This window comes from Loxodonta africana, chromosome 7 (assembly GCF_030014295.1).
Source record: "Loxodonta africana isolate mLoxAfr1 chromosome 7, mLoxAfr1.hap2, whole genome shotgun sequence".
NCBI lineage: Eukaryota > Metazoa > Chordata > Mammalia > Proboscidea > Elephantidae > Loxodonta > Loxodonta africana.
In genome coordinates, this window is record NC_087348.1 from 129,888,010 (window position 1) to 129,915,647 (window position 27,638).

The window sequence follows — 27,638 nt, forward strand, 5'->3', positions numbered from 1 at the left end:
TTTTGATCCAGGTGGGTTGAGACCAATTGATGCATCTTAGATGGCTGCTTGCTAGCAAACAACTGATCTTTTTACTGTCTCTATACTTTTGCCCCATCACTTGTCTGTCAGTTTGTTGTACTGTGGTGGCTCCCATGTTGCTGTGATGCTGGACTGTATGTCACTGGTCTTTCCAATGCCAGCAGTACCCCCACTGTGGACAGATTTCAGCAGAGCTTCCAGACTAGTACAGACTAGGAAGAAGGACCTGCGATGTACTTCTGAAAAAAATTGGCCAGTAAAAACCTTATGGATAGCAGCAGAACATTGTCTGATATAGTGCCAGGAGATGAGCCCCTCAGGTTGGAGGGCACTCAAAATATGACTGGGAAAGAGCTGCCTTCACAGTAGAGTCAGCCTTAATGACGTAGGTGGAGTAAAGCTTTCAGGACCTTCATTTGCTGATGTGACACAACTCAACACGAGAAGAAACAGCTGCAAACATCCATTAGTAATTGAAACATGGAATGTACTAAGTATGAGCCAAGGAATATTGGAAGTTGTCAAAACTGAAATGGACGTTGACGATCAATATCCTAGGCATTAGTGAACTGAGTGGACTGGTACTGGCCATTTTAAATCAGACAGTCATATGGCCTACTATGCCTGGAATAACGAAGAGAAGTGGCATTACGTTCATTGTCAGAAAGAACATTTCAAGATCTATGCTGAAGTACAGTGCTATCAGCAACAGGATAATATCCATATACCTACAAGGAAGACCAGTTAATTCAACTATTATTCAAATTTACACACCAACCACTAATGCCAAAGATGAAGAAATTGAAGATTTTTACCAATTTTTATAGTCTGAAATTGACCAGACATAAAATTGAGATGCATCGATAATTACTTGTGATTGGATTGTAAAAGTCGCAAACAAAGAAGACGGATTGGTTTTTGGAAAATATGGCCTTGGTCATAGAAATGATGCTGGAGATTACATGATAGAATTTTGCAAGACCAATGAGCTATTCATTGGAAATACCTTTTTTTCAACAATATAAATGACAGCTATATACGTGGACCTCGCTTGATGGAATACACAGGAAGCAAATCAACTGTATCTGAAAACAGAAGATGGAGAAACTCAGTATCATCAATCAGGACAAGGCTGGGGCTGACTTCTGAATGGACCAACTGCTCATGTGCAAGTTTAAGTTGAAGCTGAAAAAAATTAAAACAAGTCCACGAGAGCCAACTTTGTACTTACAACCTTGATTATATCCCACCTGAATTTAGAGACCATTTCAAGAATTTTTTTTTTTTCAAGAATAGATTTGACGCATTGAACACTAATGACCAAAGACCAGAGGAATTGTGGGATGAGATCAAGAACATCATACGTGAAGAAGGCAACAGATAATTAAAAAGACAGGAAAGAAAGAAAAGACCAAAATGCATGTCAGAAGAGACTCTGAAACTTGCTCTTGAACGTAGAGTAACAAATGGAAGAAATGATAAAGAGCTGAAAAGAAGATTTCAAAGGGCAGCTCAAGAAGACAAAGTAAAATATTATAATGAAATATGCAATGACTTGGAGTTAGAAATCCAAAAGGGAAGAACATGCTCAGCATTTCTCAAGCTGAAAGAACTGAAGAAAAAATTCAAGCCTTGAGTTGCAATATTTGAAGGATTCTATGAGCAAAATATTGAATGAGACGGGAAGCATCAAAAGAAGCTGGAAGTAAGGCGTATATAAGTTTATATGTGAGAGACTGACTTGATTTGTAAACTTTCACTTAAAGCACAATAAAGATTATTTAAAAAAAAAAAGCTGGAAGGAATACACAGTCACTGTACTAAAAAGAACTGGTCGACATTCAACCATTTCAAGAAGTAGCATATGATCAAGAATGGATGGGACTGTAGGAAGAACTCCAAGCTGTGCTGAAGGTATTGGCAAAAAGAGGCTCCAGGAATTGACAGAATACCCAATTGATATAACAAACAGATGCAATGCTGGAAGTGCTTACTTGTCTATGCCAAGAAATTTGGAAGACAGCTACCTGGCTGACCAATTGGAAGAGATCCATATTTGGGCCCATTCCAAAGAAAAGTGAACCAACGCAACAGTAGTTTTAGTAGTTTTAAGTTTACATAAAAATCAAATGAAAAGTGAAGAACGTTCCTATATGTGTCCCCACTGCCCCCTGCACAATGCAATGTACAAATTACAGAACAATATCATTAATATCACACTGGTCTGATGCCCTAATGACGTATGATATTGACCATCTTTGCAAATGCTTATTTGCCACCTGTATATCTTCTTTAGTGAGATGTCTGTTCAGATCTTTTGCTTATTTTTTAATTGGGTTATTTATTTTCTTATTGTTGAGTTTTAAGGGTTCTCTATATTTTAGATACAAATCATTTATCAGGTATGTGTTTTGCAAATATTTTCTCCCAGTCTGTGACTTGTCTTTGCATTCTCTCAACAGTGTCTTTTGTAGAGTAAAAAAAGAAGTTTTAAATTTTAATAAAGTTCAAATTACACAATTTTTTTTTTCATAGATTAAATGGCTTTAGGTGTTGTATCTAATAGTCATTGCTGAATTCAGGGTCACTTAGATTTTCTCCTATGTTATGTTCTAGAAATTTTATAGTTTTGCATTTTATGTTTAGGTATATGATTCATGTTGAGTTAATTTTTTCAAAATGTGTCAGGCCTGTATCTAGACTTATTTTTTGCGTGTGGTCATCCAGTTGTTCCAGTACCATTTGTTAAGATCCACATTGTTTGTTTTCATATTTCTTGCTATAGGTGGACCTGCAAGACAAAATCAAAGGTATATTTCCAAAAAACAAAACTATGTGTTTGAAAATACGAAGTTTGAAAGTATGAAGGAATATTTAAAAAAAAAAAACAAAAACAGAGAAACTAAAAGGAATAAAGCTAGAATCTTGGAACCGTCTACCTTTGAGTTAGAGAACAAATGAATGTCCTTAAGAAGTAGGTTAAACAGTAAGAAATTCAGCAGAACCTTACTGAAAGGAATAGGGGAACAATGGATGGAAATAGAACATAAAGACAGTGCTCAGTATTTTCCACTTCTCCATCCTTCTGGGCCCTCTTTGCCTCTGGAGGCGGGATCTCTTTAACTCTGGCTTCTTTATCCTCCAGATGTGTTTGGATTTGGCCATTGGAAGGCACCAGCAGTGATCAGAGGGCAAGAGGAGAAAGGCTAGAGTGTTTATTCACTGGCTTCCTCCCTGTCAAGCCACTTTTGGACTGTGGCTGAATTTCCCTTTGAGCAGCCCCTTTCCCATGGCTATAGACTCCTCCCAGGGTACCTGCAGGTCTGGGGCTAGTCATCGCTTCTCCTGGGTGCTCCCCTTGTTGGTTATGCTAGCCTGCCCACACTCCTGTAAATTGTCTGGTGATTAAACTCCTTTCAGCTACCAGTTTTCTGCCAGGTAATACAGAGATGTATCCTACTATTGTAGAAAGAAGATAGAGCCAAAAAAAGACTACTGAAGTCTTGGAACTTTCAAAGCTGAGGAATATCAGGGAGTCCATTGCAGAAGTGTTTGTCCTCACTGATTAGAGGTATAGGCTTCAGATGTATGAAGAGGCAGAGGAGTCTTAGCTCAGAGTGATTCTCTATCTGAAACATAAGAGGCCGAGAGGGAAATTTCCTCAGGAGACAGGTACATTAGGCCTAAGCAATTCCATAGCAAGAGTACCTGGCAACTGGTAGAGCAGGACTGGAAGAGCCTGTTTGAGCTCACAGTAAATCCAGCACTGGAGTTTGTCAAACATGGTGCTCAAAGGCAAAACGAAAATTAAGAGGCTTTAAATCATGCAGAAGAGAAAGGCATCTCAAATAAGATCTGTTAACTGATGCTGTTATCACTGAAGATCTCGAAACTTTGCAGTAACAAAGTTATTTCTTGCAAGAATGGGTCAAATGCTACTCTTGGAGGGCAAGACAGTATATGAGAGTGAATTTCCCTTCAGATATGGTAAATACATAGTGTCAGAATTAACCTATTAATGGGAGGTTTCCCTACTGAGTTGAAAGGCACAGACTGGGATCACCCAACTGACTCCCAGCAGGCAACAGAGACTTAGTCTGCCTGCTTTCTTTCCCTCCAGAGCACTGAGTCTTTGCTATGGCCTGTGGTAACACAAAACAGTGTTTTGGGAACATATAAATGCAGGCATTAATGCTTTAGGTCTTTATTTTGTGAGTGTGGGTCTAGTGCTGTGATAATCTTATATATCCCATTAAAATTTTTTGATTCTTTAAAAGTAAAGCATATGCGAGACTTGGCATTTAATTCAACTTTGGAGATCCTGAAAAAGTTAAATTCATATAGTAGACAATAGCCTAGGCATCAGATACTGAAAAATCCAGTTTACCCAGTCAATCAAGTGGGTTAGTTGTGATTTTAAATTCTCTTAACTTTTATCTTTGCAAGGCAAGAGTATTTGATTTTGGGCTTTAATATACAAAACAATTTATTTTCAGACATTAATTTCTCCTTGGAAAATTCATAATTGGAGAGGACTTATTTCAATTTTGAGGAAGTTTACCATTGGTACTTTTAAAAATTAGAGCACAGTATTTGTATGTTATTTAATCTTATAGCAGATCCTCTGGTAAGCTATATTAGATTTCTTGGCTAGGCCAAATTTGGGATAAGAAATGGAATAGAGAGTGCAAATTTCAGGAGTTAATTGGATTTAATAAACTGCATTGACCTATTTCAGAAAGAGCTTTTGGAGGGGTAAATGCCAAACCCCACAAGTCACAGAAGATTCCACAAAGAAGCACTGGTCAGTACTGGGAAACTGACCAACCTCATGAAGATGGGCAAGACTTCTGACCTTCTCCCTCATTCATCTACTTCATGCTGGTTCTCCACTTTGTCCACTCATTAGACTCACTTAGGCAGCTTTTAAAAATCTCAACACTCAGGTTACATCCTAGACTTCTTAAATGAGAATCTTTAGGAATGGGATTCAGCAGGCATCAGTATTGTAAAACCAGGCTTTGAACCTGTTTGAACTGGTTTAGTCATGGCTGATGAAGCGAAACCAGAACAGACTCGAATTTTTACAATTTGGGAGATCCTGAATGGCAACTGGAATGGGAAAAACTATGGGTCAAAGGCCTGGAATAGGAGACTCAGAAGAGGCGTAGTGAGCCCTTTCAGGAGCCTAATCCCTGAGATTGGTTTTTGCCAGGACTGTGGAGAGCAACACACATTCAAAGCAGTGAGGTTAGCCACCATCTTTGGGCAGAGCATCACTGTTTCCCCTTGTGCTCAAGATCCCAGGGGCAAGAGATTTGGTTGCTATGCAATGAGTACACTACCCTTGTTTTCTAAGAAGGAGATTAAGTCTCTAGCAGGGCTTTGACCTATAATTTTTCCCGTCCAGTTACTGTTCTGGTTCACCCAAAGTCTAAAAATTTGAGTCTGTTGCAGTTTTACTTCCCTGGCCATGACTGAACTGGGAAGAACTGGTTCAAAGCCCTGTTTTAAAAGCCTTTCTAGTGTTTCCAATGGTGGCTAAACTTGAAAACAATTTGCTTAATGGTTAAGAAAAAACAATCACACCATGTGTTAGGCCGAAAAGAGTTTCCTCCCTGCCCTGTCTTGTTTCCAGGTGGGATGATTTTGGGATTAACAATTCTGGCTATTTTCTGCTCTAACTCATTGGCTTCAAGGTAGGTGGCCCAAATTTTGATTGAAGCGTTTGGAAGAAGTAGCTGGGAGCACATTTCGCATCCTCTGTCCCTCCTTTTGGTTCCCCTACAGAGAGAAGTGTCTGCTCAGCTCTGGCTACAAGGTGAACTTTAGTATTAAAAGCCCTATGCTTTTTTTCTTTTTTTAGCAATTCATTTTTTGTTGTTGTTCCTGGATTGATCCAGCTCTGCCAGTGACTTGGTGTATTGGATTAATTCAGGGCCAAGATACCAGAAAGGCCACTTGGCCCATAATTTAGTTATGTTCTCCAAACAGCTTTATAAGTTGAAAAAAAGTCAATATTTTTTTTACCTTCATCCACCTGACTCCTCCTGTGTTTTCCTCTGACTTTGTTCTAACCTCAAGAGAGGAACAGAATAAGCTGGGACCTGGGCTGGACTGATAGATGTGGATGTGAATAATTCAATAACCCTTCAAATCAATGCTTAAAAATACTTGCTCACATTTATATATGGGAGGAGGGCAAATTTATATTTTGTTAATGAAAATTGTATGCCTCTTTTTGTCAAAAATTGCATGCATTTTACCAAATGTAACATAGTTTTATCTTATTTGGATTATCTTTCTCAGTTTTTATGTCTCTCATGATTGGATAGCTTTAGTTACTCAGACCCACTAAAATAGGGGTCATTTACATAGAAATACTTGCTAAATCTTTCCTGGCTTATATGTCGACAAATTATTTGCTACTTCTTTGTTGTTTCTATTTTATCTTCATTTTTTTTTTTTTCGTTTTGGAATTTTCTGAACCAAACAACTTCTTTGAAGCCATACTAGAAGGTGTATGACATAGGTAATGCAATAAAAGGCATTACACAATGCTGACTGTTACTACTGGCTTCATATTATTGTAGTTGCATCATAAAATGTACACATGTACATTGTGGAAATAGCCCAGGGAGGCCAGCAGCAGCAAGGAGTATCTTTTTAAATTTTCAATTGAGGGTACTGCCTACCTCTACGTGAGTTGGACCAAAATACATTTTGCAAAATACTAATGAAACCACAATTCCTGGGTTTGTTAATGCTTTAGTATCTCTTGTAGACTGGTTACACTGGGCATCTACTTTTATGGATCCTCCCTTAATGAGATTCAAGACTAGGATGCAAGAGGAGAGACTAGCAGCTAAAATATCAAAGAGAGGTCAGGCTTCAAGTTAGCACATTTTGAATTATTCAGTAGAGTAACAAGTTCTGATAAATTGGAAGTGCTGGGCTAGGGCTCGTGTCCATGCCTCCTTTAATTAAAGTTCCTGAGTGCTTACCAGGTATATAAATGTGGGATGGATTCTTACAATGAGGCGTTTACATGAATGCAGTGATTCTTGGCTTACACAGCTAGGGTTCCCAGTGCAGAGTTGAAGCAAAATAAAATATTTTCCATATCTGAGATAAAATGGACTACACTAAGTTTTAATGAAATAATTAAAAGCAATTGGCATATATGCCTGTTGCTATTGTTACATCAATTACATAAATGTAGTATTACGGGAAATTTGCATTAATATATAACTGGATAGTTGATAACAAGAATCTCCTCTGTGTCCAATTTCTTCAGAGAAAATCTGAACCTAACATCTGCAAAGATAATTAAGCAAAGAAATATTGGATTATTTGGCCCGCTTAGGAACCAACTGACTTCGCCAGCCTAGAATCTCTCAGTCTTAAAACGTGTTACTGCTCTTTTATTCCCCCTCTAATCAGGTGGAAAAAAGTAACCTAAAAGCACTTTGGAGCTCAGGGTTGTTCGTGTCTTACCTATAATTAACTAGGAGACCCCTTCTCAATCTAGAGTTTCTTCAGAATGAAATTTGTATCACTGTATTATTAATGGTGTTTCATGTAACTTACCACCTTCTTCTACCTTGGAAGGTCTACAAATGGCCTAATATTCCTGTTTTATACCTACTATTTCTGTGAATTAGGGACTTCTCTCAATGTAAAAAGTAAGAATTGTGTCTGTTTCATCTCTATATCTCCATCATAATTTCTAGTACATAGTATATATTCAATAATGCCTTTTGAATAAAGTAACCTATTTCTGGAGACTCTACCCACCAACATGTTCATTAAACACATTAAGAAATCCATAAGGTACAGCTTGCTGAAAACTTATCAACTACTATCTTGTTTTAAAATGCCAAATGACCCATGAGTCAAATTTATAGTATCTTGATATCCTTTAGAAGGGCTCCAAATTTGGTAAAAATCTGTCATCATTTTTGAGTGTTTTTGTTTGGTACTGTAGTATAGATAGAAATGTAAAACAAAGAGTGGTTAAATTGGGTGATAGTTCACTTTGTTCCTCAAATCAATTTTTTAGCCACTAAGAGTTGGCAGGAATGTTATGGAACATTTGGACATATAAAAAAGACACTTGGCAGATCCTGTCTCATTTACACGTTGAAAATTTGACAGTTTAGCAAAGAACAATCAATAATAACTCCTAGGAAAAGACAAGAAGCATAAATGCTTGTATTTATTACAATTAATCCCCCCTCCAACCCACACCTTTCTTCAGATTGTATTAGTTTCTGGGGCTCTGTCTTTAAGTTTACTGATCCTTTCTCCTGCCATGTCCGGTCTGTTGTTTAGCCTATTGAGAAAATATTTCACTTCGGATATTGTAATTTTCAATTCTAAAATTTCTATTTTATTCTTTTTATAGTTTCCATTTTCCTGCCAGGAATCCCCATCTATTTATTCATTAAGACTATATCTTCTTTAAGACCTTGGATGTATTTATGATAGCCACTTAAAAGCTGTTGTCTGATGGGGGGAGGAACAATTCAGAAAGGAAGGGTGAGAATGGTTATACAACTTGAAGAACGTAATTAGTGTCAATGTATTGTACATGCAGAAATTGTTGAACTGGTATATATTCTGCTGTGTATATTTTTAACAACAATAACAAAATGAATTGTTTTTAAAAAAAGCCATCTGAAAAATACAGCATCTAAGTCATCTCAGGGTCCGCTTCCATTGATATTTGTTTTCGTTGGTCATGGGCTGCATTTTTCTGCTGCTTTGTGTGTCTGTTGTTGTTAGGGGCTGTCAAATCAGTTCTGACTCATACCAACCCCATGTACAACAGAATGAAACACTGCCCGGTCCTGCACCATCTTCAAAGTCATTGCTATGCTTGAGCCCATTGTTGCAGCCACTGTGTCAGTCCATCTAACTGAGGGTCTTCCTCTTTTTCACTGACCTTCTACCTTACCAAGGATGATGATGTTCTCCAAAACATCTAACTTTGTTAGAGTAAGCCTAGAGCAGGACTGTCCAATGAACCTTTATGCAATGATGAAAATGTTCTGTATCTGTGTTGTCTAATATGTTAGCCATTAGCCACTAGCCGCATTTGGCCATGGAGCATCTGAAATGTGGTTAATAAGACAGAGGAGCTGAATATTAAATTTAAATTTAAACTTAAAGCTGCATATGGCTAATGGTAATATATTGGCTGGCACAGATCTGGGCTAACCCTTATTCTAGGGTATGGTCCTTATTCCTAGGCTTTTCTGGAGTCTCAGCTGAATATCTGGGGTGTTGATGGCTCTCATCATTTTGACTCAGCTTTAAAGCTTCATTGTCTCCCAGAATTGTATAACCTCTATTATCTCTATTCCACTTTTAACTCTGTAATAGCCACTTTCTGCCAGGCTTCGTGGAGCCTCTCCCAGAATGTGTGCAGTCTAGCCCTTGGACTTGTAGGCAACCACCCCACAGACTCATGCCACTGAATTACAGGCAGTCCCCAGGTAATGAATGAGATCTGTTCCTAACCCTGTCTTTAAGTCAAATTTGTGCTTAGGTCAGAATAGGTACATATGGTTCTTATTTAGCATCAATTAGTCAAATGTTTGTCTCAATATATACTATATATTCTGCCTTTCTATGAATATAAAGGAGCCCTGGTGGTGTAGTAGTTAAAGAGTTTGGCTGCTAACCAAAAGGTCAGCAGTTCAGCTCCACCATCCGCTCCTTGGAAACTCTATGGGCAGTTCTGCTCTCTCCTGTAGAGTCACTATGAGTCAGAATTGACTTGATGGCAATGGGCATGCATATAAAACACTTAAGAAACTCTTCCAAACCATGCAGTGTTTTCATAAACTTTACAATGTAGTGCGTGCATTTATTATTACAAACCATTATATGTATTTAGAACCCTGGTGGTGCGGTGGTTAAGAGCTCAACTGCTAGGCAGTTTGACCCCACCAGCTGCTCCTTGGAAACCCTTGTGGGACTGTTCTGCTCTGTCCTATTGGGTTGCAATGAGTTGGAACCAAATTGATGGCAACAGGTTTGGTGGGTTTTTTTATTATATGTGTTTAATCCAAATTTTTAATATAATAAGCTTTATGGCAGTCTGTTCTTAAGTATGAGTTGTCTTTAAGTCAGACAGTTGTAACCCAAGGACTGACTACACTATAATTTAGAATTTTTTTGTGTATTTTGAGTTTGCATATTTCATTATCCTTTCATCGTCCCTAAGGATGACCATGAAATTGTGATCTTTAGGACTTAGAAAGCATGAAAAGTTATGATTTTTTGGCCCCTCCTTCATGTTCCTGAAGCACTGTTTTCATTCCCTCATTGTATTTCTTACCACATTCCTCTAGTGAGTTATATACATGTCTGTCTCCCCAGCTATTCTTTGAGCCACTTAAAAGCAGGGACTGTGTCGCTTCACTTTTGTGTCTTACCTAGCACCTGATGGGTGGATAATAATACCAATATTTATTGAATTATAGAGGAATTGACAGAAGGCAGGAGAAACTCAACTTTTAACAGGCCACAGAAACCGGCACTGCAAAAGCAAATAAGCCCTCAAGTGACCTGTCCAAGGGAAATAGGCAGTCAGGCAAGCATTGGATAAGGTACGAGCTGTTTCCGGATTATTGTCACATTACTTCACACTCATAGTCTCTTTAAGTAAGTCGGGAAATTGAAAAGACTTTGTGATTCCCACCATCATCTCACTGTTCCAATGGGGTCTTAAGATAGCAGATCCTGATGGCAGTGAAGAAAACTGTGAGAGGCACACTTGTGAGTTTCTCCTCATGCCCATAGTGAGGATAACAGCTAACGTCTTTGGGTAACTTTTATGTGTCAGGCATTACATATTTTACATATATTAGCCACTCACAACAATCTTATGAGATAGATAGTATTATCTCTGTCTAACATACGAAGAAACTGAGGTATAGAAGAGATAAAACTTGACCTGGTGATACAAACTAATTCTTGTCAGAGAAGGGATGCATACCCAGGTAATGACTCCCGAGCTCATGCTTTTAGCCTCTACATAATCCTGCCTCTCGTATTCCTTTTTTTTTTTTTCATTTTTTTTTAAAAATTAAACTTTAGATGAAGGTTTACAGAACAAACTAGTTTCTCATCACACAGTATACACATTGTTGTATGACATTGGTTAACAGCCCCACGACATGTCAACACTCTCCCTTCTCAACCCTGGATTCCCTATTACCAGCTGTCCTGTTCTCTCCTACCTTCCAGTCCCTGCCTGAGGGCTGGTGCGACCTTTTAGTCTTGTTTTGTTCCATGGGACTGTTCAATCTTTGGCTGAAGGGTGAACCTCAGGAGTGGCCTTATTATTGAGTTGAAAGGGTTGCAGGGCGTATACTCTCAGGGTTTCTCCAGTCTCTGTCAGGCCAGCAAATATGGTCTTTCTTTTTAAGTTAAAATTTTGTTCTACATTTTTCTCCAGCTCTGTCTGGGACCCTCTATTGTGATCCCGTCCGAGCAGTCTGTGGTGGTAGCTGGGCACCACCTAGTTGTACTGGACTCAATCCGGTGGAGGCTGGGGTAGATGTGGTCCATTAGTCCTTTGGACTAATCTTTCCCTTATGTCTTTAGTTTTCTTCATTCTTCCTTGCTCCTGAAGGGATGAGACCAGTGGACTATCCTAGATGGCCACTCACAGGCTTTTAAGACCCCAGATGGTACTCACCAAAGTAGAATGTAGAACATATTCTTTATAAACTGTGTTATGCCAATTGAGCTAGATGTTCTGTGAGACCATGGTCCCCGCAGCCCTCAGCCCAGCAAGTCCCTCAGGGAGTTTGAATGTGTCTGTGGAGCTACCATGGCCTTGCATTGCACAGGTTGTGCTTCATACTCCTTTTCTTGATTAATATCTTGATGCAAGGAAGAACAATGCTTATCAGCATTTTCAGCATCGGTATTTTCATCAGACACACGTACTCTGTGCGGGACTGTGCTAGACATCAGGGGTACAAAGATGTGTAATATAGAGCCCTGGTCTAAGAAACTTATAATCTTGCTGGGCGAATATGACATAGAGCTAAAAATTGAACAGAGATATAAAAATGCAGATGCTAATGACAAAGATAAGCTATCGTCAAAATTAGTACGTAGGATACTTTGGGTAAAGCGGTATATCATGTAACCTTTCCTCATTTCACAGATAATGGAAACTGAAGTACACAAAGGTTAACTGAGTTGTTCAAGTCCTTAACCATTCACTTGTGCACCTGTCCAGTATCTGTCTGTCCATTGTTCTGTCCATTTGTCCATCTGATATTTGTCAGGTACCTATTTTGTTTAGAAACTCTGCTTAGGTGTTAGGGATTTATGTAGGTAGAAAGCAATCCCTGTTTTCAAGGATGAGCCCAGCCTACTTATCACTACCTGATACACTATGTGGAGGAGCCCTAGTGGCACAGTGGTTAAGAGCTTGGCTGCTAACTGAAAGGTGAGCAGTTCAAACCCACCAGCCACTCTGAGGGAGAAAGATGAGGCAGTCTGCTTTTGTAAATATTTACAGCCTTGGATCCCTGTGGAGCAGTTCTGCTGTCTTATAGGGTCACTATGAGTTGGCATCAGCTCGACAACAATGGGTTAATGCATTATGTAATGTGTTTTGTTCTGTGTAGTGTTTGTTTGTTCTCCATTAGGGAGGAGGCAGAGGTATATTTTTTCTGTTTGTTTCACTCCTATGTCCCCCTCTCAGGTAGATCTAAGTTTATTGGGCCCATTAAAACCAACCAACCAACCAACCCACCAATCCCTTGCCATCAAGTCGATTCTGACTCATAGTGACCCTATAGGACAGAGAACTGCCCCATAGGGTTTCCAAGGAGCGGCTGGTGGATTCAAATCGCCAACCTTTTGGTTTTCAGCCGTAGCTCTTAATGACTGTGCCACCAGGGTTCCATTGGGTCTACAGTTTATAAAAAAATTTTTTTTAATGGGGGTTGGGGAGTCTTTAAGGAAAAGAATTCAAACATGTTAGCACAAAATTAGGCCTCAGTGGATATTTGTTTGGAATAAGAGAAGAAATCACAACAAACTGCACATTTAAAAAAGCTAACAAATACCACAAACATCACAATCCCAGAAAAAAAAAATTATATTCTCATTAATTAAATACCTGTTACTGCTAAAATACTTTTTTAAATGCAGTTTTTGGCTGAATACTCTCTGTCATATTTTATGACACATTTACAATTTATTCTTTATATAGAGATTAGAATTAAATTTGTTCTTTCTCGTTTGATCAAAATTTGTTTTTTTATTGATGGTTTAGAAAAGTGTCCTTCAGCTTCTTACTTATTTTTTTGTCAGAAGAGCTATTATAGATGTACTTGTTGTCTGTAGTATAGTTATAGGTTTGTGCCCTACAAAACACAAGACTTCTGATAAATTCTATTTTTCAAGATTCTCTTCTGGAAAATATATGTTTTTTTAATGGTATGCGTTGTGTTAATGGATATATTTTGGACAGGAAGAATCTTTTAACTAGGTGTTGATGAGGACCAAATTATCTGGTTATAATTTTCTATATCTGATGTTTGGAAGGACTTTGAACAGATTAGCTCCTGGCTAGTGCATTTAAACCTTATTTCTCCTCACCAAAAATACTCCTGGGGCTGGGAAGTATAGGACATACTCATATTGCAAGACCACATCTGGCCCTGCACCTCTGTGTCACAGTGACTGGTGGATTAGCACAGTGCAGGGTGGGGGTATTCCTGGAAGCTGTTCCTACTCTAGGGAGGATAACGATAGCTTAAGTACGCCCAGAAATGTCTGGGAACAGCTTAAATACATATATTCATAATACACAAAATAACGTTAGTGATCGGTGTTACAAAGAAAAATAAAGCAGGACAAAGAAGTAGAATGTGACAAGAAGATCTTAAATGACCTCACTCAGGTGGTGACATTTGAGTAGAGAATGGAATAAGTCAGACAACCGTGAAGCTATTTAAGGGAGTAGTATTCCAGGCAGAGAGAACAAATGCAAAGGGCCTAAAAGCATCTCATACATTGTATTCCTCTCCAGGCGACCTTTTTATTGAATGTTTTGGAGGAGATATGCTCCAAGGATGGAATCTGGTTTTGGCTGCTCTGTCACTGTTACCGTTTTCCAGCTGAGACAGCTTCAGTTTCCTAAAGGAAAGTGCAGGGCTGCCTACTCTGAAACAGAGCCAACAAATGGGTCCTGGAGCCTGGGCTTTGTCATCATTTGATGTATACACACATCAGGACTGTTGCAGCAAGGGCTTAGTTCCCTTAAGTGGAGTTCTTTGGAACAGGGTGGCCAATTTTTGTCTCTAAATAGGTCACTGAGTTTTCTGTCTGCTGCAGACACAGCCTCAGGAGTCTCTGGAATCTTACTTTTCAGCAATATTATCTTTTATTGCAAACATAAGGTCTGTTTTTATGGATTACTGCCCCTAGCAGCAGATAGTCTCAGTGCTGTGTTTGATTATCTGTTTACTGTATCCATTTGCCAGTCAATGCCCAGCTGAGATGTCTGGTGTAAGATGGTGTGGACATTCTGGAAAGAGTATGGGGTGCTCTGAGGTCAAACTCATCCACTACTTGTGACACGTGGCCTCAGGCACATGATTCCACTCTGGGATTCATTTATCCACCTGTAAAATGGCTGTGGACCACTGTGTTACTCTACGGTAACATCACTCTTACGTCCATTCAGCAAATCCTGAACAACTCCTGGATGTGGTAGTGTGAAATTACTGTAATTTACCTGGCAATTAGGGGAAGAGACATTCAAATACACAGTGAGCTTGTTCCCTGGATTGAAGGCTTGTCTGGCTCTGCCCGCAGACAAACTAATTTTAATGATCACTAGTTTTCCTATTGACAAACACTAGTTGCTGGCTCTTAAGAGTGTCAGTCCTGTTACTGGACACAGAGGATGGGAAAAGAACCAGAGTGTCTAAATACCTTGACACATAGTTTCAAACGTTGCCCACTAAGCTATGTGGGTGGATCCAAAGGGACTTGGGAGCTTAGATACCTGACCTGGAGGGTATCAGCTGATATTCTAAGGCTTTTTTTTGAGGTCTAGGGCCAGAGTGATGAGAATCTCAGTGAACATTCACTGATAACTCTGGCAAGAGCAGTGTTTTACCAGGGGAGAGCAGATACGAATAAACAGTGTTCATGAATGTGCAGAGTTGACATTTGAAGTTTTTTTTTTTTTTTAAGTCCAATATCTCAATCTTCCTAAAACCCTTAGGAGGGAGGTAGGGTGGGTATTATTCTTTCCATTCATTCATTATTGAGCCTATGGTGTCTTAAGAACAGGCTCTTTCTTATTGTCTAATCCTCAAGACAACCTTGAAAGGAGTTCTCAGGGTTCCCATTTCCCACATCGGAAGGCAGTCTCAGGAAGCTTAAATATTTACCCAGCATCAAAGCAGGGCTAATATTCAGAGGCATACCAATGTGGCTATATATTTTTTGTTAAAACATCAAAATACTTCCAAAACCTCTGGTAAATAGGCTGGAGCCCTTCAAGCACCCCCTTTCCCCTGTCCCGGCCTCTCCCCTTCAAGCCCATGCAGTTTCAGTAACTGAAGGGTTAACACCTGCACAGCAGGCAGTGGCCAGGATCCTGCTTCAGCGTTAAAGCCAGTAGTGGTTTTCACTGGTCTGTGCCTCAGCCATACAGGTCAGTAAATATTTGAATATCACCCCTGGACAAAGCAATTAAATGTGTTGCCCAGAGAGTCCCAGGTTAGGACTCAAACCAAGGTCTTTTGATTTTAAGTCGAGTTTGTTTCATATCACTATCCCATCTTTTCAGTGAATGGAATTAGAAACAGTGGGTCTACCTATTTTACATTTTCTCTCAATAAATTTTTAAACCCGATAGGGCTTATTTTTCAACAGACAATTTAATACACGTTCCCAGCTGGAGTGGTTAAAACCTTTATCAGAGAGAACCAAATAAGGGATGAGTCATCTTCAGACAGTTTGGTTCTGATATACTCTTGGAATGGCTGGGGCATTTATTAGGGTGGAAGATAGCTCACTTTTAAGGAGTATACTTCTGTTCTCATGCATATCTTATTTGACACTCACAACCACTGTGTGGACAGAAAGTCTTCCTGACAGGAGTGTCCCTGAAATTTCCAAGCATTTGTAGTGCAGTCCTTTACTTTTTCTTTTTTTTAATGTATTTTTACTTTTGTTTTTTTTTCTAATTTTGTGCTTTACATGAAAGTTTGCAAATCAAGGAAGTCTCTCACACAAAAACTTATATATACCTTGCTACATACTCCCAATCGCTCTCCTCCTAATGAGACAGCCCGCTCCCTCCCTCCACTGTCTCTTTTTCTGTCCATTTCTCCAGCTTCTAAACTTCTCTACCCTCTCATCTCCCCTCCAGGCAGGAGATGCCAACATAGTCTCAAGTGTCTACCTGATCCAACAAGCTCACTCCTCACCAGCATCCCTTTCCAACCCATTGTCCAGTCCAATCCCTGTCTGAAGAGTTGGCTTTGGGAATGGTTCCTGTCCTGGGCCAACAGAGGGCCTGGGGGCCATGACCACCAGGGCCCTTCTATTCTGAGTCAGGCCATTAAGTCTGGCCTTATTACCAGAATTTGGGGTCTGCATCCCACTGCTCTCCTGCTCCCTCAGGGGTTCTCTGTTGTGTTCCCTGTCAGGGCAGTCATCAGGCGTAGCCAGGTACCATCTAGCTCTTCTGGTCTCAGGCTGATGTAGTCCCTGGTTTGTGTGGCCCTTTCTGTCTCTTGGGTTCGTAATTACCTTGTGTCCTTGGTGTTCTTCATCCTCCTTTGATCCAGGTGGGTTGAGAAAAATTGATGCATCTTAGATGACTGCTTGCTAACGTTGAAGACCGCACATGCCACTCTCCAAGGTGGGATGCAGAATGTTTTCTTAATAGATTTTATTATGCCAGTTGACTTAGATGTCCCCTGAAACCATGGTCCCTAAACTCCCGCCCGTGCTGTGCTGGCCTTCGAAGCAGTCAGCTGATTCAGGAAACTTCTTTGCTTTTGGTTTAGTCCAGTTGTGCTGACCTCACCTGTACTATGTGCTGTCTTTCCCTTCACCTAAAGTAGTTCTTATCTACTATCTAATTAGTGAATGCCCCTCTCCCACCCTTCCTCCCTCCCCCCTCTCAAAACCAGAAAAGAATGTTTTCTTTTCAGTTTAAACTCTTTCTCAAGTTCTTGTAATAGTGGTCTTATGCAATATTTGTCCTTTTGCAACTGACTAATTTCACACAGCATAATGTCTTCCAGGTTCCTGCATGTTATGATATGTTTCACAGATCCCTCACTGTTCTTTATCGATGTGTACTATTCCGTTGTATGAATATACCATAATTTATTTATCCATTCATCTGTTGATGGGCACCTTGGTTGCTTAGATCTTTTTGCCATTGTAAACAGTGCTGCAGTGATCATGGGTGTACATATATCTGTTCATGTAAAGGCTCTTATTTCTCTAGGATGTATTCCAAGGAGTGGGATTGCTGGATCATATGGTAGTTCTATTTCTAGCTTTTTAAGAAAGTGCCAAATCGATTTCCAAAGTGGTTGTACCATTTTACATTCCCACTAGCAGTGTAGAAGTGTTGCAGTCTCTCCACAGCCTCTCCAACATTTATTGTTTTGTTGTTTTTGGATTAATGGTAGCCTTGTTGGAGTGAGATGAAATCTCATTGTAGTTTTGATTTGCATTTCTCTAACGGCTAATGATCATGAGCATTTCCTCATGTATCTGTTAGCTACCTGAATGTCTTCTTTAGTGAAGTGTCTATTCATATCTTTTGTGCATTTTTTAATTGGGTTATTTGTCTTTTTGCATTTGAGTTTTTGTAGGATCATGTAGATTTTAGAGGTCAGGTGCCGATCAGAAATGTCATAACTAAAAACTCTTTCAGTCTATAGGTAATCTTTTTACTCTTTTGGTGAAGTCTTTGGATGAACATGGGTATTGGATTTTTAGGAGCTCCCAGTTATCTAGTTTCTCTTCTGCATTCGTAATAATGTTTCGTATACTGTTTATGCCATGTTTTAGGGCTCTTAATGTTGTCCCTATTTTTTCTTCCATGATCTTTATTGTTTTAGATTTTATATCTGGGTCTTTGATGCATTTTGAGTTAGTTTTTGTACATGGAGTGAGGTATGGGTCTTGTTTCATTTTTTTGCAGATGGTTATCCAGTTATGCCAGCACCATTTGTTAAAAAGTCTATCTTTTCCCCATTTAACTGTTCAGCTGCTCATATGGGGTTGGATTTATGTCTGGATTCTCAATTCTATTCCATTGGTCCATGTATCTGTTGTTTGACCAGTACCAGGCAGTTTTGACTACTGTGGCGGTATAGTAGGTTCTAAAATCAGGTAGAGTGAGGCCTCCCACTTTGTTCTTCTGTTTCATTAATGCTTTCCTTATCTGGGGCCTCTTTCCCTTCCGTATGAAGTTGGCGATTTGTTTCTCCAACTCATGAAAGAATGTCGGAATTTGGATCAGAAATGCATTAAATGTATAGATCGCTTTTGGTAGAATAGACATTTTTATAATGTTAAGTCTTCCTATCCATGAGCAAGTTATGTTTTTCCACTTAGGTAGGTCTCTTGGTTTGTTGCAGAAGTGTATTGTACCTTTTTTTGTATACGTCTTTTACATCTCTGGTAAGTTTTATACTATAAATGGTATCGATTTCGTGATTTCCTCTTCGATGTTCTTTTTGTTGGTGTAGAGGAATCCAACTGATTTTTGTATGTTTATCTTGTATCCCGATACTCTGCTGAACACTTCCATTAGTTTCAGTAGTTTTCTTGAGGATTCCTTAGGGTTTCATGTCATCTGGAAATAGAGATACTTTTATACTTCTTCCTTGCCAATCTGGATGCCCTTTATTTCTTTATCTAGCCTAATTGCTTGGGCTGTGACCTCCAGGACAGTGTTGAATAAGAGTGGTGATAAAGGGCATCCTTGCCTGGTTCCTGGTCTCAAGGGGAATGCTTTCAGGCTCTCTCCATTTAGGATGATGATGGCTATTGGCTTTGTGTAAATGCTTTTTATTATGTTGAGGAACTTGCCTTCTATTCCTATTTTGCTGAGAGTTTTTATAGTGAGTAAGTGTTGAACTTTGTGAAAGGCCTTTTCTGCATCAATTGATAAAATCATGTGATTCTTGTCTTTTGTTTTATTTATGTGATGGATTATATTAAGTGTTTTTCTAATGTTGAACAATCCATGCATCCCTGATACGAATCTCACTTGGCCATGGTGACTTATTTTTTTGAAATATTGTTAAATTCCATTGGCTAGAATTTTGTTGAGGATTTCTACATCTAAGTCCATGAGGGATCTAGGTCTGCAATTCTTTTTTTTTTTTTTTTTTTTAATGATTTTTATTGTGCTTTAAGTGAAAGTTTACAAATCACGTCAGTCTCTCACACAAAAACCCATATACACCTAGATACACACTCCCAATTGCTCTCACCCTAATGAGACAGCCTGCTCTCTACCTCCACTCTCTCTTTTCGTGTCCTTTTCGGCAGCTTCTAACCCCCTCCACCCTCTCATCTCCCCTCCAGGCAGGAGATGCAAACATAGTCTCAAGTGTCCACCTGATCTGAGAAGCTCATTCCTCACCAGCATCCCTCTCCAACCCATTGTCCAGTCCGATCCCTGTCTGAAGAGTTGGCTTTTGGGAATGATTCCTGTCCTGGGCCAACAGAAGGTCCGGGGGCCATGATCACCAGGGTCCTTCCAGTCTCAGTAAGACCATTAAGTCTGGTCTTATGAGAATTTGGGATCTGCATCCCACTACTCTCCTGCTCCCTCAGGGGTTCTCTGTTGTGTTTCCTGTCAGGGCAGTCATCGGTTGTACCCGGGCACCATCTAGTTCTTCTGGTCTCAGGATGATGTAGTCTCTGGTTCATGTAGCCCTTTCTGTCTCTTGGGGTCGTAATCACCTTGTGTCCTTGGTGTTCTTCATTCTCGTTTGATCCAGGTGCGTTGAGACCAGTTGATTCCTCTTAGATGGCTGCTTGCTAGCATTTAAGACCCCAGATGCCACTCTTCAAAGTGGGATGCAGAATGTTTTGTTAATAGATTTTTGTTATGCCAGTTGACTTAGATGTTCCCTGAAACCGTGATCCCCAGACCCCTGCCCCTGCTCCGCTGGCCTTCGAAGCATTCAGTTTATTCAGGAAACTTCTTTGCTTTTGGTTTAGTCCAACTGTGCTGACTTCCCTCGTATTGTGTGCTGTCTTTCCCTTCCCCTGAAGTAGTTCTTATCTACTATCTAATTAGTGGATACTCCTCTCCCACCCACCCTCCCTCCTCTCGTAACCACAAAAGAATATTTTCTTCTCAGTTTAAACGGTTTCTCAAGTTCTTTTAATTGTGGTCTTATACAGTATTTGTCCTTTTGCAACTGACTGATTTCACTCAGCATAATGCCTTCCAGGTTCCTCCGTGTTATGAAATGTTTCACAGGTTCCTCACTGCTCTTTATTGATGCGTAGTATTCCATTGTGTGAATATACCATAATTTATTTATCCATTCATCTGTTGATGAGCACCTTGGTTGCTTCCATGTTTTTGCTGTTGTAAACAGAGCTGCAGTAAACATGGGTGTGCATATATCTGTTCATGTAAAGGCTCTTATTTCTCTAGGATATATTCCAAGGAGTGGGATTGCTGGATCGTATGGTAGTTCTATTTCTAACATTTTTTTAAAAATAATTTTTATTGTGCTTTAAGTGAAAGATTACAAATCAAGTCAGTCTGTCACATATCAGCTTATATACCCCTTACCACATACTCCCATTTACTCTCCCCCTAATGAGTCAGCCCACTCCCTTCTTCCAGTCTCTCCTTTCATGACCGTTTCTGCCAGTTTCTAACCCTCTCTACCCTCCCATCTCCCCTTCAGACAGGAGATGCCAATACAGTCTCAAGTGTCTACCTGATAAAAGTAGCTCACCCTTCATCGGCATCTCTCTCCAGCCCATCGTCCAGTCCCTTCCATGTCTGATGAGTAGTCTTCGGGAATGGTTCCTGTCCTGGGCCAACAGAAGGTTTGGGGACCATGACTGCCGGGATTCTTCTAGCCTCAGTTAGACCGTTAAGTCTGGTCTTTTTATGAGAATTTGGGGTCTGCATCCCACTGTTCTCCTGCTCCCTCAGGGGTTCTCTGTTGTGCTCCCTGTCAGGGCAGTCACGGGTTGTGGCCGGGCACCATCTAGTTCTTCTGGTCTCAGGATGATGTAAGTCTCTAGTTCATGTGGCCCTTTCTGTCTCCTGCTCATAGTTATCGTGTGACCTTGGTGTTCTTCATTCTCCTTTGCTCCAGGTGGGTTGAGACCAATTGATGCATCTTAGATGGCCACTTGTTAGCATTTAAGACCCCAGACGCCACACTTCAAAGTGGGATGCAGAATGTTTTCATAATAGAGTTTATTACGCCAATTGACTTAGAAGTCCCCTTAAGCCATAGTCCCCAAACCCCCACCCTTGCTCTGCTGACCTTCAAAGCATTCAGTTTATCCTGGAAAGTTCTTTGCTTTTGGCCCAGTCCAGTTGAGCTGACCTTCCATATATTGAGTATTGTCCTTCCCTTCACCTAAAGTAGTTCTTATCTACTAACTAATCAGTAAATAACCCTCTCCCACCCTCCCTCCTTCCCCTCTCTCGTAACCACAAAAGAATGTGTTCTTTTCAGTTTATGCTATTTCTCAAGAACTTATAACAGTGGTCTTATACAATATTTGTCCTTTTGCATCTGACTAATTTCACTCAGCAAAATGCCTTCCAGGTTCCTCCATGTTAGGAAATGTTTCACAGATTTGTCACTGTTCTTTATCAATACGTAGTATTCCATTGTGTGAATGTACCATAATTTATTTAACCATTCATCTATTGATGGACACCTTGGTTGCTTCCAGCTTTTTGCTATTGTAAACAGAGCTGCAATAAACATGCGTCTGCATATATCTGTTCGTGTAAAGGATCTAATTTCTCTAGGGTATATTCCAAGGAGTGGGATTTCTGGGTTGTATGGTAGTTCTATTTCTAACTTTTTAAGAAAATGCCAGATACATTTCGAAAGTGGTTGTACCATTTGACATTTCCACCAGCAGTGTAGAAGTGTTCCAATCTCTCCACAGCCTCTTCAACATTTATTATTTTGTGTTTTTTGGATTAATGGCAGCCTTGTTGGAGTGAGATGAAATCTCGTTGTAGTTTTGATCTGCATTTCTCTAATGGCTAATGATCGTGAACATGTCCTCATATTTCTGTTAGCTACCTGAATGTCTTCTTTAGTGAAGTGTCTATTCATATCTTTTGTGCATTTTTTAATTGGGTTGTTTGTCTTTTTGCAGTTGAGTTTTTGCAGTATCATGTAGATTTTAGAGGTCAGGTGCTGATCAGAAATGTCATAACTAAAAGCTTTTTCCCAGTCTGTAGGTAGTCTTTTTACTCTTTTGGTGAAGTCTTTGGATGAGCATGGGTATTGGATTTTTAGGAGCTCCCTGTTATCTGGTTTCTCTTCTGCATTTGTAGTAGTGTCTTTTATACTGTTTATTCCATGTATTAGGGCTTCTAACGTTGTCCCTATTTTTTCTTCCATGATCTTGATTGTTTTAGATTTTATATTTGGGTCTTTGATGCATTTTGTGTTCATTTTTGTGCATGGAGTGAGGTATGGGTCTTGTTTCATTTTTTTGCAGATGGTTGTCCAGTTATGCCAGCACCATTTGTTAAAAAGACTGTCTTTTCCCCATTTAACTGTTTTGGGGCCTTTGTCAAATATCAGCTGCTCATATGTGGATGGATTTATGTCTGGATTCCCAATTCTGTTCCATTGGTCCATGTATCTGTTGTACCAGTACCAGGGTGTTTTGACTATTGTGGCGGTATAATAGGCTCTAAAATCAGGTAAAGTAAGGCCTCCCACTTTGTTCTTCTTTTTCAGTAATGCCTTATTTATCCGGGACCTCTTCCCTTTCCATATGAATTTGGTGATTTGTTTCTCCATGCCATTAAAGAATGTCCTTGGGATTTGGATCAGAATTGCATTAAATGTATAGATTGCTTTGGGTAGAATAGACATTTTTATAAAGTTAAATCTTCCTGTCCACAAGCAAGGTATGTTCTTCCACTTATGTAAATCTCTTTTGGTTTCTTGCAGAAGTATACTGTAGTTTTTTTTGTGTAAGTCTTTTACATCTCTGGTAAGATTTATTCCTAAGTATTTTATCTTCTTGGGGGCTACGGTAAATGGCATTGATTTGGTGATTTCCTCTTCGATGTTCTTTTTGTTGGTATAGAGCAATCCAACTGATTTTTGTATGTTTATCTTGTATCCCGATACTCTGCTGAACTCTTCCATTAGTTTCAGTAGATTTCTTGAGGATTCCTTAGGGTTTTCTGTGTATAAGATCATGTCATCTGCGAATAGAGATACTTTTACTTCTTCCTTGCCAGTCTGGATACCCTCTATTTCTTTATCTAGTCTAATTGCTCTGGCTAGGACTTCCAGGACAATGTTGAATAAGAGTGGTGATAAAGGGCATCCTTGTCTGGTTTCCGATCTCAATGGGAATGTTTTCAGGCTCTCTCCATTTAGGGTGATGTTGGCTGTTGGCTTTGTATAAATGCCCTTTATTATGTTGAGGAATTTTCCTTCTATTCCTATTTTGCTGAGAGTTTTTATCATGAATGAGTGCTGAACTTTGTCAAAGGCCTTTTCTGCATCAGTTGATAAAATCATGTGATTCTTGTCTTTTGTTTTATGTAATAGATTATATTAAGTTTTTCTAATGTTGAACCATCCCTGCATACCTGGTATGAATCCCACTTGGTCGTGTTGGATTATTTTTTTGATACGTTGTTGAATTCTATTGGCTAGAATTTTTTTGAGGATTTTTGCATCTAAGTCCATGAGGGATCTAGGTCTGGAATTCTCTTTTTTGTGGTGTCTTTGCCTGGTTTTGGTATCAGGAATATGTTGGCTTCATAGAATGAGTTTGGGAGCATTCTGTCGTTTTCTATACTCTGAATTACCTTTAGCAGTGGTGGTGTTAACTCTTCTGAAAGTTTCGTAGAACTCTGCAGTGAAGCCATCCAGTCCAGGGCTTTTTTTTGTTGGGAGTTTTTTCATTACCTTTTGAATCTCTTCTTTTGTTATGGGCCTATTTAGTTGTTCTACCTGTTTGTGTTAGTTTATGTAGGTAGTGTTTTTGTAGAAATTCATACATTTCTTCTAGGTTTTTCAATTTGTTAGAGTACAGTTTTTCCTAGTAATCTGATATGATTCTTTTAATTTCAGTTGGGTCTGTTGTAATATCATCCGTCTCATTTCTTATTCAGGTTATTTGCTTCCTCTCGTGTTTTTCTTTTGTCAGTTTAGCCAGTGGTTTATCAATTTTGTTGATTTTTTTCAAAGAACCAGCTTTTGGTCTTGTTAACTTTTTCACTTGTTTTTCTTTTTCATTTAGTTCTGCTCTAATTTGTATTATTTGTTTTCTTCTGGTGCCTGAGGGTTTCTTTTGTTGCTCTCTCTGTTTGTTCAAGGTATAGGGATAATTCTTCGATTTTGGCCTTTTCTTCTTTTTAGATTTGTGCATTTATTGGCATAAATTGACTTTTGAGCACTGCTTTCGCTGTGTCCCAAAGGTTCTGATAGGAAGTGTTTTCATTCTCGTTGGGTTCTCTGAATTTCTTTATTCCATCGTTAGTGTGTTCTATAATTGAGTCTTTTTGGAGCAGGGTATTGTTCAGTTTCTAAGTGTTTGATTTCTTTTCCTGCTTTTTCTGTTATCGATTTCACCTTTTATGTCCTCATGGTCAGAGAAAATGCTTTGGGATATTTCGGTGTTTTGTGTTCTGCTAAGGCTTTCTTTATGAAGTAATATGTGGTCTATTCTAGAGAATGTTCCATGTGTGCTAGAAAAGAAAGTATACTTGGTTCCTGTTTGGTGGAGTTTTCTATATATTTCTATGAGGTCAAGTTGGTTAATTGTGGCATTTAGATCTTCCGTGTCTTTACTGCACTTCTCTCTGGATATCCTGTCCCTCATCTAAAGTGGTGTGTTGAAGTCTTCTATTATTTTGGAGCTGTCTATCTCACTTTTCAGTGCTGATCGAGTTTTTTTTATATACCTTGCAGCCCTGTCATTGGGTGCATAAATATTTAATATGGTTATATCTTCTTGGTATCTTGCCCCTTTAATCAGTATATAGTCTCCTTTATCCTTCATGATGGATTTAACTTTAAAGTCTGTTCTGTCAGAAATTAATATTGCCACTCCTGCTCTTTTTTGATTGTTGTAAGCTTGATGTATTTGTTTCCATCTTTTGAGTTTTTGTTTGTGTGTCTAAGTCTAAGGTGTGTCTCTTGTAGGCAGCATATAGATGGATCGTGTTTTTTAATCCATTTTCCCACCATCTCTTCATTGGTGCATTTAGCCTATTTACATTCAGCATAATTATGAATAGGTATGAATTTAGTGCTCTCATTTTGATGTGCTTTTTGTGTGTGTTGTTGAGAGTTTCTTTTTCCCACTTAATTTTATGTGCTGAGTAGATCGTATGTTGTTTCCTCTTATTCGTTGTTGACTTTGTTTCTGCTTAGTCTCTAATTTGTTCTTGTATTTTATTTTGATGTGTAGGATAGTTTGTCTCCTTTGAGATTACCTTATTATTTACCCGTATTTTTCGAAATTTAAACCTAAGTTTGTTTCTTTGTATCGCCTTATCTTTCTCTCCATATGAGAGATACATGACTACCTTTCTTTGTCTGCCTTTATTGTTTGAGTGTTGTCTTCTTTTACCTAATAACATCGCTGTTACCCTGTTGTGAGCGCTTCTTTAAATCTCGATTCATGTTTTTAATTGGTCTGTCTGGGTTGGCTTTTGATTGCTCTGCTCAGTGTTCTAGTCTTGGGTTGATAGCAGATATTATTGATTTTGTAACCAGTGAACTCCCTTTAGTATTTATTGTAGTTTTGGTTTGGTTTTTACGAATTCCCTAACACTCTGTTTATCTGGAAATGTCCTAATTTCAGCGTCATATTTGAGAGACAGTTTTGCTCGTGTATGATTCTTGGCTGGCAGTTTTTTTCCTTTAGTTTTTTATGTAAGTCATCCCATTGCCTTCTTGCCCGCATGTTATGTGCCAGGTAGACCGAGCTTATTTTTACTGGCTTTCCTTTTTAGGTGACTTGTCATTTATCCCTAGGTGCTCTTAAAATTCTCTCTTTATCTTTGGTTTTGGTAAGTTTGATTACAATATGTCTTGGTGACTTTCTTTTAACATCTACCTTATGTGGAGTTCGATGAGCATTGTGGATAGATATTTTTTCATCTTTCATGATATCAGGGAAGTTTTCTGCCAACAAATCTTCAACAATTTCTCTGTATTTTCTGTTACCCGTCCCTGTTCTGGTACTCTGACCACTCATAGGTTATTTCTCTTGATAGATTCCCACATGATTCTTAAGGTTTCTTCATTTTTTCAAATTCTTTTATCTGATTTTTCTTCAAATATATTAGTGCCAAGTGGTTTATCTTCAATTTCAGAAATTCTGCCTTCCACTTCCTCAGTTCTGCTCCTCTCAGTGTCTGTTGAGTTGTCTACTTCCGTAAGTTTTTTGTTAATCTTCTGAATTTCTGATTGCTGTCTGTGGATTTTTCCAGCTTATTAAATTTTTCATTATGCTCCTGAATAATCTTTTTAATTTCTTCAGCTGCTTTATCTGTGTGTTCCTTGGCTTGTTCTGTGTTTTGCCTCATTTCCTTCCTGATGTCTTGAAGAGTTCTGTTTATTAATCTTTTGTATTTTGCCTCTGGAAATTCTAGGAATGCATTTTCATGTAGAAGATCTCTTGGTTTTTTGTTTTGAGAGCTTGTTGAGGCAATTATGGTCTCAGTCTTTATGTGACTTGATATTTACTATTGTCTCCGAGCCATCTATAAGTTATTGTTATCAGTGTATTTTATGTTTTATTACTGTGTCGTAGATTGTTGCTTTGTTTTGTTTTGATGTGCCCAAATGGTTTGCTGGAGTCAGTTAGCTTGATTATGTTTGCCTTTGGAGCTCTGATGTCCTGTTCCCATCTGGCTAGAGCTGTTATCAGGTATATCAGTGTAGGAGTTCATTCACGTTTCTTGTATGAATTCAGCTCAGGTGTCCAGGTAGGTGATCATCAAGTGTGTAGTATAGGCTCTGTCCTACAGTCTTCATGGGGCAGTGGTGATTGGTGTAGGTACTGGTATGTGGTTGAAGCAGGAGGTCATACCCTGAACAAGGCACGGGGTTGAGAATTGTCCCTGAAGTGTCTCTGAGGAAAGTGTGTCCCTCTTCCCTAGAGCATACAGGTGGGTGGGTTCTGCAGATGGACCATGGGCACTGAATGGTTTTGGTTGTAAGGGATTGGGAGGTAGCAGTTATCCTTGGACCCCTGTCGCGGTTGTCCGGGTGACCTGAGTGGAGCTACCAGTCCTTCGGCCCCTGATGTGGGTAGGTGAGGATGCTGTTTAATAGGCAAAGCAATGTCAAACATCAAACACGCACCTCTCT